Genomic DNA, 9,814 nt, shown 5'->3' with positions numbered 1-9,814 from the left:
CTGTCCTGTCTCCACTAAAGTGTCCCCCATAATCTGAGTCATGACAAGCTTTTAAGACTTCATTTTGTTCTTCCTCAGGGACACATCGACGAATTAGTCTGTTTACCCCTTTCTTATACAAGAATGGTTCGTCCCACAAATAAAACCTGCAATCATGAAGAAACTTTTTCTTTTTGTTATAATCAAAGTCATCAGGAATTATACCACCTACCAGGTAGTTTGCATAGTTTGTAAACCAAGGAACACCCACCACCGCGAGGATTCTTTCATCTATAAACTCGTCCTTTATGGGATGTTCTTCTTCCGTTTCTTCAATCGGAGACATTCGGAACAGATGGTCAGCAACGATGTTTTCACACCCCTTTTTGTCTCGAATTTCAAGGTCAAATTCTTGCAACAGCAAGATCCATCTGAGCAGTCTTGGCTTCGAGTCCTGTTTAGAAAAAAGATATTTCAATGCAGCATGGTCAATATAAACAATTACCTTTGTTCCCAACAAGTATTGCCGAAATTTGTCAAAGGAATAAACCACCGCCAGTAACTCCTTTTCTGTGGTTGCATAATTCATCTGGGCTGGATTCAACACATGGCTAGCATAGTAGATGACATGGAGGCGTTTGTCTTTTCTTTGCCCCAAGACTGCCCCTACTGCTATATCGCTCGCATCGCACATTATCTCAAAGGGTAGAGACCAGTCAGGCGAGATCACTATAGGAGCAGACACCAATTTATTTTTCAGAATCTCGAAGGCTTTGTTGCACTTTTTGTCAAACAGAAACGGAGTATCCTTCACAAGCAGGCTAGTCAAAGGTTTTGCGATCTTGGAGAAATCTTTGATGAACCTACGATAGAATCCTGCATGTCCCAAGAAACTCCGTATACCTTTCTCGTTCACAGGGTGAGGTAGATTGGCGATCACTTCCACTTTTGCCTTGTCAACTTCTATCCCCTGATGGGAAATTTTATGACCTAGTACTATCCCTTCTCTCACCATGAAGTGACACTTTTCCCAATTCAGAATTAGATTGGTTTGTTGACACCTTTCTAGCACAAGTGACAGATTATACAAACAATTTTCGAAGGAAGATCCAAAAACCAAAAAATCATCCATAAACACTTCCATGTGCTTTTCAAGCATATCGGAAAATATGGATGTCATGCACCTCTGAAATGTTGCAGGTGCGTTGCATAACCCAAATGGCATCCTTCTATAAGCAAAGATTCCGTATGGGCATGTGAATGCTGTTTTTTCTTGATCCTCAGGTGCCACCGCAATTTGGTTGTACCCTGAGTACCCATCCAGAAAACAGTAGAAATCATGACCCGCCAATCTTTCCAACATTTGATCGATAAAAGGTAAAGGAAAATGGTCCTTCCTTGTAGCAGTGTTTAGTCTTCTATATTCTATGCAAACTCTTAATCCTGTAACAGTACGGGTGGGGATCAACTCATTTTTCGCATTTTTTATCACAGTTGTCCCTCCCTTCTTTGGTACCACATGGACTGGGCTCACCCACGAACTGTCAGATATTGGGTAAATTAACCCCGCATCTAAAAGTTTCACAACCTCCTTGCGAACAACTTCTTTCATAGCCGGATTCAATCTTCTTTGAGGTTGGACGACCGGTTTCTGATCATCCTCCATCAAAATCTTGTGCATACACATTGTCGGGCTGATTCCTTTCAAATCGTCCATCGCCCACCCAATAACACCCTTGTATTTCTTGAGGACTTTGATTAGCTCTTCTTCTTGGGTCTCTCTCAAACCTGAATTGATGATTGCTGGACATTTTTCCTCATTGTCAAGAAAAACATATTTGAGATGTTCTGGCAACTGTTTCAACTTGATCCCCTTTTTGATAACCTGTTTTGATTCTGAAGATGTTTCAGGTCGAAGCTCCTCCCACCGTTGCGGTCGGGAACGAACCCAAGGCGGTTGTTCTTTTAACATTGCTACCACTTCAGATTCTTTCTCATCAATTCCTTCAGTGTCCTCAACAATAGATAAACTCAAAACTCTCTCCAAAGGAAGCCTGGGTGTTGTAATCTGCATAGATTGAGCAAAAAATGTATCTAACACTTCAATACTTTTACTCGCCCCTTCGTCTTCCTTGAATTTCATAGTATCCCTCACATCAATTTTGAGATTTTCATCATAAACTTTGAGGGTCATGGTTCCTTCCTCAATATCTATCATGCATCTTCCGGTTTCCAGCAAAGGTCTTCCCAGTATGAGAGGAATCTCCTCATCTTCCGGCATCTCGAGTATCACAAAATCCACCGGGAATACAAATTTATCAATCTTTACCAGAACATTTGTTGCTATACCATAGGGTCTCTTCATAGAATGATCCGCAAATTGCAGTGTCATGCGAGTATCCTGCACCTCCCCTAACTCAATTTTTTTGTAAATTGAGAGGGGCATTAGACTCACACTTGCTCCCAAATCGATCAGTGCCTTTTTGAAGGATCTATCTCCAATGCTACAAGGAATAGTTACTGCACCTCTATCTTTTTTCTTCATCGGAATTTTAAGGCCCTGCAAAATAGCACTACAGGTTTCGGTTAGCATGACTGGCTCGCTGTCGATCGACCTTTTCTTTGATATGATGTCTTTCATGAATTTGGCGTAGATTGGCATATGTTCCAGAGCTTCAGCAAAAGGTATGTTGATCTCGAGCTTCTTGAATAATTCTAAGAATTTCTCAAAAAAAAATTCATTGAGATCTTTCTTCTTTGTTCTTGTCGGAAAAGGAAGAATGATCTTTGGTTTTTGTTTCTCTTGCTGGCTTGTCGGCTTGACTACCACTTCTTCAGTTTGTTTTGGCTCTTCTCTAATCTCCAAGTCAACTTCCAACAATCCCTCTTCTTCAACCTGTTTTCGTCAACTTGTGGTTCCTTAGCCTTTCCTTTTCTGGTGACCACAGCTTTAATGTGATTTTGATCACGGGGATTAACGATTGTCCCACTAGGAAGTGTGTCAGGTGCATGAGAGTTTGAAGCTAACTGTTGGGCAATTTGACCCATCTGAATTTCAAGATTTTTGATGGATGTTGTAGTGTTTTTCTGATTATTTCGAGTCTCCTCTTGGAATTCGATGTTGTGAGCTGCCATTTTTTCAATTGCGATCTCCCAATCTGCCTTCTTAGGTACCTGTTGTTGTTGCTGCTGATATTGATTTTGATATTGACCCTGTGCCTGCTGTTGCACGTTCCCTCTTTGATCTTTCCATGCAAAGTTGGGATGATTTTTCCACCCCGGATTGTATGTGTTTGAATAGGGATTGTTCTGCTTCAAAAATTTTATATCTTCGATCTGTTGCGGTGTTGCAAAACAATGAACAGTATTGTGTGGTCCATTGCAAATGTCACACACTTCGCTCGGTGCCTGTTGCACTTGAGCCACTTTCTGAGCACCTATGTTTAGTGCTTTCAACCTTTTCTCTACCTCTGCAGCAACAGCTTCTTCAATTTTCACCTGTTTATTTGTTTCAAGCTTCAAGTCAATAACTGCATATTTGCTTGATACCCTGTCATATAACTCTAAATGCTCGTTCGAGGCAATAGCTTCAATTATCTTCTTCATACCGGTGGCTGTTGCAAAGTTGGCTGAGCCACCGGCTGCTGAATCTAGGATTTGTCTTGTTTGAATTCGAAGACCATTGACAAACATTTGCATTTGTTCGGTTTCATCCATGTTGTGAGTAGGACAAGCCACTAGGATCCTCTTGAATCGTTTGTAGGCATCTCCTAGTGACTCACCCTCCTTCTGTTTGAAGTTTAGGATCTCATATCTTTTCCGCAATGACACAGATGCGGGAAAATACTCCTGCAAGAATGTTGTTTCCATGTGCTCCCATGTAGTGATACTACCAGCAGGTAAGGAATAGAACCACTCTTCAGCCTCATCTGCTAAAGTGAATGGGAACATACAAAGTCGGACTGCTTCTTCGCTATGTCCTGGCATTTTCAGTGTTGTACTCATGATTAAAAATATTTGCAGATGCTTGTTGGCATCTTCATTCACTCTTCTAGAGAAGGACCTTCTTTCGAGTTGATTAATGGTGCTGGGATGCAGCTAGAATTGTTCCACAGTAACTGGTTGGTTGACAATTGTCTAGCGCGAAGAGTTCTCTCTGGATCTGCGTCAAAAGGAAAATCCGCTGAGGCCTTACCTCGCATAAACAAGTTAGACAAAGATTAGAATTGAATAACAAAATTGTCACAGATAAACTTTTGGCTGGCAAGCAACAAAATTTCGATAGAATAGAAATTAAAATATGTAGTTTGGCAATCCCCGGCAACGGCGCCAAAAACTTGATCGGAAAAATAGCAAGTGTACTATTTTTACCGATGTAGTAATAAGGAGTCTTATTTCCAAGTATCGATCTCAAGGATTGCGTAGGAATTACTTATTTTAATTTGATTCTATCAGAACAAAAAGATAATGGTTTGGTTGTTTTGGAATTTATAATCGTAAACACAGAAATAGTAAAAACAATTGAATTAGATAAAAGATGCTAGGGTGAGTGGTTGAAGTAACCGGTTATGAATTCAGTCCCGATTTCTTTAATACATATGAAACATTCAATCACCTAACCTCTGGTATGTTCTTACTTAAGTCCTTAAGGAAGAAACTATTAAACTACCAATTCTCACTCAAATGTCCATTCAATTAATCATTGGTTTTAATCATACAAAATATCAAGGTTTATGGTGATTTACGAAAGTTACTAGTCCTAGATGATGCATTCATAAACCCAATTGTGTGAAAACCCTACCAATCACAATCCTGTTATTGGAAGTCATAGATCAATTTGTATTTGTCCGATACAAAAGCATAATAACATCACACAATTGAATTGAAATACGTAACATAGTAATTAAGAAATCATAGGTTCAAATTCATAACATGTGATAACATCAGGACCACCCTCCTAGCATCAGGGGGTTTAGCCTCTCATAGTACTTAAAGAACTCATAACGTGAAGATTAGACATTACAATGAATTAGGAGAGTTTGATCTTCAATGGTTGATACCCTTGAATCTCGCCGTCTTCAAATCCGTCGTATTCGCTATCTTCTCCAATGCAATGCGTTCGTTCGTCTGTAAAAATGTGTCTTCTTATTTCTCTTCCAAGCCTTCTTATAGCTTCAGATGACTCTCTTCCAAGCTAAAGGTCCAAACTACCCTTAATGAGCAGAATCGGTTCACACAGCAAAAATTAGGTTTTCCAAGCTGCGTTCAATCAACACGGCCGTGTTGTGGCACACGGGTGGCCGTGTTGTTCTTCAACATTAATTATTTTCAGCATAAGTTACAGTGGCAACAACACGGGCCGTGTCCCTACACACGGGTGCCCGTGTTAATGCACTATTTTAATCAACACGGCCGTGTGGTGGCACACGGGTGGCCGTGTTGATCTCTGTTTTCTGCTCCCTCTCTGCTCTGCTTGATCAACAACACGGGCAGTGTTGTGGCACACGGGTGCCCGTGTTGACCTGCTGTTTTCTCATATTTTTGTCCTTCATAGTGTCCAGAACTTCACCATTCTTGCTTTTAAACCTGTAACAATAACACTACCAAACGAAGCATAAACGAGATCTTTTTGACATAAACTCGTAATCAAATGCAATGCAATACCAAACCAATAAAACATGCTAATTGACTCAAATGCAACTAAAAACAACCATAAATCTTACCAAGGTGATGAAAATATGTCGGATTAGCGGCGGGAATTCAATGGAAATGGTGACCGATCAAAAGGCAAGGGAGTTGCCAAATCCAGACCCACTGTTGCTGCTTTGAAGCCTAGTGGAGGCATAGCAAAGGCAGGCACCTGCTTCCATTGCGGTAAGACCGGACACTGGAAGAGAAACTGCCCAAAGTACCTGGAAGATACGAAGAATGGAGTAGAGACTTCAACTTCAGGTAATTTTGTTATTAAATAAATTTATCTACTTCTGCATCATGGGTATTAGATACTGGATGCGGTTCTCACATTTGTACAAATGTGCAGGGGCTGAAAAGGAGTAGAGATTTGGCAAAAGGTGAAGTTGACCTACGAGTTGACAATGGAGCAAAGGTTGCTACTTTAGCCGTAGGATCTTATGTATTGACTTTACCTAGTGGTTTTATAATTCAGTTAGAGAACTGTTGTTATGTACCTGCAATTAGCAGGAATATTATTTCCATTTCTTGTTTGGACAAGTTTGGTTTTTCATTTATAATAAAGAACAATTGTTGCTCAATTTATTTGAATGATATATTCTATGCTACTGCTCAAATGAGCAATGGACTATATGTCCTTGATCTCGAAATGCCTATTAATAACATTAATACTAAAAGGGTGAAACCTAACGAGTTAAAACCAACTAGGTAAGAATATTAAAACTCTTCGATCAGATCGAGGTGGTGAGTATTTAAGCCTAGAGTTTGATGACCATCTGAAAGAGTGTGGGATCCTATCCCAGCTTACTTCTCCTGGAACACCCCAATGGAATGGTGTATCTGAGAGAAGAAATTGAACCCTGTTAGACATGGTCCGATCCATGATGAGTCACGCCGATCTTCCAAACTCCTTTTGGGGACATGCACTATTGACAGTAGCTTACACACTTAACCGTGTTCCATCCAAAAAGGTTGAGAAGACACCATATGAGATATGGAGTGGTAAGAAACCACATATGTCTTACATAAAGATTTGGGGTTGCGAGGTTTATGTGAAACGACAAATTTCAACTAAGCTTGAGCCCAAATCTGACAAATGCTTATTTGTGGGGTATCCTAAAGAAACAAGAGGGTATTACTTCTACAATCCTTCTATGGGCAAAGTGTTTGTCGCTCGAACTGGAGTTTTCCTAGAAAAGGATTTTATTTCCAAAGGAACCAGTGGGAGGAAAGTAGAGCTTGAAGAAATTCAAGAATCACAAAGCATTGATACACCTATGGAGGAATTAGAGCAGGAAACACAAGTAGTTGTGTAAGAGCAACCTGCTCAAGTAGAACAAGACCAGCGTAGGTCAGGCAGAATACGTCACCTACCTGAGGGATATGGATATCTCATAACTGATCAAGGTGATGTATCACTCATGGATCAAGAACGAATATGAGCCTTGTGTCTACAAGAAGGTTAGTGGGAGCATGATCATTTTCCTGGTATTATATGTAGATGACATATTACTCATTGGAAACGATGTCCCTATCCTGCAACAAGTAAAGTCTTGGTTGGGGAAATGTTTTTCTATGAAGGACCTAGGTGAAACAACCTATATATTAGGAATCAGAATCTATAGATATAAATCACAAAAACTGCTTGGCCTAAGTCAGAGTACATACATAGACAAAGTGTTGAGACGCTTTAATATGCATGATTCCAAGAAAGGATTCATACCTATGCAACATGGTCTGTGTATATCAAAAACACAATCCCCTTTAACTAAGGAAGAAAGGGATCGCATGAATAAGATTCCATATGCGTCTGCAATAGGATCTATCATGTATGACATGTTATGTACTCGACCAGATGTCTCGTATGCTTTAAGTGCAACGAGTAGGTACCAATCTGATCCTGGTGATGCTCACTAGGTATATCCTTAAGTATTTAAGAAGGACTAAGGACTCATTATTGATATATGGAGGTCAGGAAGAGTTGGCTGTAATTGGATACACCGATGCTAGCTTCCAGACAGATAAGGATGACTTTAGATCGCAATCCGGTTATGTGTTTTGCTTAAACGGTGGCGCTGTGAGTTGGAAAAGTTCAAAGCAAGATACAGTTGCTGATTCTACAACCGAGTCCGAGTATATTGCTGCCTCAAGTGCAGCAAAGGAAGCTGTTTGGATCAAAAGTTCATTAGTGAACTTGGCATAGTTCCTAGCATTGTGGATCCCATTAGTCTCTACTGTGATAACAATGGTGCTATCGCACAAGCCAAGGAGCCTAGATCTCACCAACGATCCAAACACATACTTAGGCGTTATCATCTCATTCGAGAGATAATAGATAGAGGAGATGTGAAAATATGCAAAGTACCTACACTTGACAATATTGTTGACCCACTGACAAAGCCTCTTGCGCAGCAGAAGCATGATGGCCATACTAGATCTATGGGTATTAAGGGTATGCCTGATTGGCTCTAGTGCTAGTGGGAGATTGTTGGTGTAAGCCCTAGAGGCCAATACTTTTGGTACTTGTATCGAATTATTTATTAATAATAAAAAGGCTTTTTCTTTATTACGTTTGTTTAATAAAGTCCCTAGAATAGCTAGTCTGGTTAATGTATCAAGTATGACTTAATCATGAGAACACATTAAACATAAGGACACTATTCTTAAAGTATCCGTAATCGAGCTTTAGTGTGAAGTGGGATAACATTAAAGCATTAAGACTATTATGTTTGTAGACTGATGATCACATCTCATGGATCATGGATAAAGAGTTATCAAGTCTTAAACATAGGTATGAATATTAGGAGTAATATTTATACCGGATTGACCCGCTATGAGAATACTATATAGAAAGTTATGAAAAGTATCATAAGTTATTCTCATGGTGATAATGGTGTATACCACTCTTCGACCTGAAACCACTATGGACCCTAGATGTAGAGTCGAGTGCTTTATTGTTGATCCAACATTGTCCGTAACTGGATAACCATAAAGACAATTGATGGGTACTCCACGAAGCATGCTGAGGGACATGAGTGACCTAGATGGAATTTGCCCATCCTGCATAACAGGATAAATGTCTATGGGTCCAATATTGAACTGGACAAGGATGACACGGTCTATGCCTTGTGTTCAATATAGACATAAGGGAAAAAGGGTAATTATACACATAAGTATTATCACAGAAGGAATTGTCAGATCACTTGACATTTTCGTGTCTTGGGTAGCAGTGATGTGTTGCTAGATACCGCTCACTGTTTATTATGTTAAATACATGATTTAATATAATTGCCAATGCCGCGAAAACCTACAGGGTCACACACAAAGGACAGATTGATGAGAGATAGAGTAACTAAGGAACACCGTAAGGTACGGCGCCCTTAAGTGAATTGTAGAACATCGTAAAGGTACGGTGTACTTAAGTAGAATACGAAATATGGTAAGGTACCATGAGCTTAAGTGATTTTGGGCATATTATAAGATATGGGCCAAAATACACTTAAGTGGGCTTTTTAGCTTGAAGCCCACACAAGTGGTTCTATAAATAGAACCCTTGTGCAGAAGCATTAATTGCGGTTGCATTATTTTCGTTTTCTCTCTCTCTCTCTCTCTCTCTCTCTCTCTCTCTCTCTCTCTCTCTCTCACTCAAAGCCTTCATTCGTACCAGCTAGCACTGAGATTGAAGGAATCCGTTTGTGTGGACTGAGTAGAGACGTTGTCATCGTTCAACGTTCGTGATCGCTCCGTGGATCTGCACCAAAGGTTTCAATCGTCACAAGAGGTAAATATTCTATCACTGATCATGACCATTCGTAAGGATCTCTAAAGGAGAAAATTTTAATTTCCGTTGCGCTTTGGATCGCAATTCTCCTTAATATATAGTGTCTCAAAATCCTTGGTTTCTTGTCGGATAAGCAACGAAAATATAGTGAAAATGGTGACTGATCTCAACCCCAAACTTAGCTCATTGCCTGTCCTCAAGTAATGTCCTATATGATAAAGTGTCACTTCCCAAAATTTGTACTCTTACCATGATACTCCTGAGATCTTTCGCCAATTCCTTCACCCCCCCCCCCCTTGTATAGTTCCTGCTTTTCCTAATGAGTTTTCTATCGCACTTCCTCATCGAAGTACCACTTCACCT

This window comes from Lathyrus oleraceus, chromosome 7 (genome assembly GCF_024323335.1).
Source record: "Lathyrus oleraceus cultivar Zhongwan6 chromosome 7, CAAS_Psat_ZW6_1.0, whole genome shotgun sequence".
In the NCBI taxonomy this organism is placed as follows: domain Eukaryota; kingdom Viridiplantae; phylum Streptophyta; class Magnoliopsida; order Fabales; family Fabaceae; genus Lathyrus; species Lathyrus oleraceus.
The sequence above is the reverse complement of the archived record's forward strand: the minus strand, read 5'-3'. Positions refer to the sequence as shown.